This window comes from Myxine glutinosa, chromosome 7 (genome assembly GCF_964187855.1).
Source record: "Myxine glutinosa chromosome 7, kmMyxGlut1.1, whole genome shotgun sequence".
NCBI lineage: Eukaryota > Metazoa > Chordata > Myxini > Myxiniformes > Myxinidae > Myxine > Myxine glutinosa.
Genome location: NC_136267.1, coordinates 174971982 through 174975283, shown reverse-complemented (window position 1 = coordinate 174975283; position 3302 = coordinate 174971982).

Genomic DNA, 3302 nt, shown 5'->3' with positions numbered 1-3302 from the left:
TAATTATGGGATGCCCTTTCACCTTTACACAGCTCCGGAGGCAGGGGGGCGCAGAATAAACAATAATAATAATTTACACAATCAAAAAAAATATACAGTCCTTATATCCGCAACACTGCACCCTCCTCCTCTTAGGCACGGCCCGGGCCTACAACTTTTATTTTTAGTGTGACACGTAGGTGTAGTTCCCTCTACTTTTAACCTGACCCTGAGTGCGACAGTTTTAAAACATAAATAAATGTGTCCCGCTGCTCCATTGCACCCTGCCTAACAGACTTACGCCCACAGTTAACCAAATTGCGGAATGGTCTTCAAACTATACACTGACGGTGGGGAGCATTATTTACAATCACGCTATTTTTATTTACAAAACTAACCCAGGACCTGTGATTGTTCTTTCTGGGGGGGAGACAGTCTGCTCTGCATCAATGCACCATTAAAGCACCTAAAAACACACCAATACACACCCAAGCACCAATCGGTGCAGTCACCATAGTTCATCAGTGTTCAATGCATGTTCAATAAAAATAAAATCAACAACCCCTAACCCTGCAGGTGATCTCTTGCTCTTCGGCTCCCTCTGCTGGCTATTATTATGTCTTCCAGTTGTTGTCATTCTCTTTTGCTTTTCTTACTGGCGGCCTATTTGAACTGAAAAATGCACCCAATGTGTCCTTTTTATTTTATTTTATTTATGGCCCACAGGGCCGACTAGTGTGGTTCACCTGTGGGGCATCGGTGCCCTGTGGCCAAGGTCCGCCAGCAAGATTGCGGGCCCTCATGGCCGGTTCCAGCAGAGGGGCCATGCCCCAACCCATGGGGTCCATAAGTGGTGCTCGGCCACCAGCATGTGGTCCATAATGTGGTGCATCGATGCAGACAGCTGGTTCTGGGAATTTCGGGCGCACAATGGCCGACCCACGCACGCTCCCCTCGGCGCCCAGGTCATGTGGGAGACAAAAGAGGGACAAGAGAAATGAGTGAGGGGTAAGGTCACAAGGGTACACGTCAATAAGGCAATGCAAGGCGAAATGCGTACGGAGAGCGAAGTGAGAAAGCTCGTCCCTACCGTACGTCACCCCCCTGTCACCTACACTACCCTTGCCCTTACCCCATATGTACAAAATCTACACATTTACAAATTCGTCGCTAATGTCACGTCTTCCCCTTATACCAAATTCGTCTTCACTCCCCCACTATCCAAAATTTGCCATCACCCAATTCATCATCAATCCTCATAAGGAGGAAGAGATGGAATTACGCACAATGTCACACCCACGTCATGATGCGTCTCACAATCCAAAACATTTGCATTAATGAAAAATAATAAAACATGGCATGGTGTGGAGTACCTGTCACCTCAGGTGAGTGGATGCAGATGGTGTGAGGAGACTTCAATCCTAACTATCCTCTAAATGACTTTAACACACTTTACACTACCCGGGGTCTTTCCCTGCCAATCCATTGGCCAACTTACACTATGGGTTCTAAAAACCAATTCCCATTGACCAAACTGTGGTGCTTCTCAATTTGGGGTCTCACTCCCCCGATTCATCTCCCGGTGCCCTTGCACAATTTCTGGGCTGTGACGTGTAGCTCTCCCAGCAGGTCTACCCACCTGCACACCTCCACCACTGTAGTTGCCACCCGAGCTTACCTGCTCCTTACCTAACCTATCTAATTTGGGAAGGCCCCTCCTGGCTCTGTCACCCCTTGGTGCCCTCTGGCACTGGGCTACCCGGGTCCGTCCTCCGGATCCTCGGGCCCCATCCACAACTACCGGCTCCCAGAGCCCACCTGCGGCCTCACCTGGCCGACATCCTCACAGTGGTGGAGCGCCCAACCAACTACACACACTAACAGGCTACACGCCCAGCCATTTCCACAACACTAATGCACACATCCAAAGACCATTCTTTCACCCGCACCACAGATGCCAATATCCAACCACAATTTACCTATACCCTCTACCTAACACTTACTCTACCCGCCCCGGGTATCCGTGATGGGGGTCTACTCTTCCCCCATTCACACCTTCGCGCCATCCACTCCACTCCACAATTTCCACCATACTCACTCCACGACCATCCATTCCAATACTCCATTTATTCCACACTACCATTCTCCATACCTGCTGTTGCACACCTGTGCCCTCACACCTGGTGCCACCTGCACCCTCCTTTCTTCCTGGACCATTTGGTCATCACAATACACATCACCATCACTCACTCATACACTGCTCCATACACCTGTTCAGTTGCACACCTGTGCAATCACACCTGTTCAATCCTCACACACACGGCATCATCTCATCTAACTACTCCCCTCTGAAACTTGCGCTTCCCAGTCGTCCCTTTAAACTATTGCGCTCCCTCGTCATTATCATCCACACTAATCTACCTGCGTCCCCACTACAGGTATCATTGTCACTAACTAACCTTAACGTTACCTAATGTCATCTTCGCTAGATCCCTACACACAATATCCTAACCCACCCGGGCTAGTTTTCACTGCCATACACCTCATAAACTATTGCGCATTTGCCCCACGCTGTGAGGGATGGTGGATTTGCCATCCCACCACATCGGGGAGGTCCTACTATCAATTTCGCTCGTCCAAATCCAACAAATCAAAAATTTGCCATTTACTGCTAATCACCGTACCAATCATCAAATTTTGCCTTTTTCTAATTTTGGGTCCAAAACACTATCCTCATCACCCGTCTACTTATTACATCCTCTCGGTGCGCCAATTCCCTTCTAAAGCTCGGCTTCGTACAGCCGAGCAATGAACGCGGGTTCTTTTGTGCCAGCGGCTGGATACGTCCGGCACTCGGTGCAGGGACAGGGGCTTACCCGGGCCGAGATCCCACGCACCACCTCGGCGTGGAGCCATCCATTGTCCCGATCTCGACCTGCCGGCACGTCTCAATAAAAAGTGGTCGCCATGACGACCCTTCCTATCGGGCTGCCCGCTCCGCCTAGTGGAGCCCGGACGCGGCCGTTCCAAGCGAGGCACAGCGTGGATCGCGTACGGCAGTCCTTTCGAGCCCGCCGTGGCTCGGATCCCCGCTGGTTCTCGCGGCACGCGAAGCCCGGCACGCACCGAGGGCCCGATTCGGCTAAAAGTCGCTCTAACCGCTAACCCGGTTACCGTCGATGCCTCACCTGCATGCTTACAAGCATACGCTACCCCTTTCTTGCTCATACCTCCAGCTGTTCCCATGCTCCTCGTACCTTTCCTTACACACCTCGGTACACTCATTCCGCTCACAGACTTGGTCACACACCTGACCACCGAAC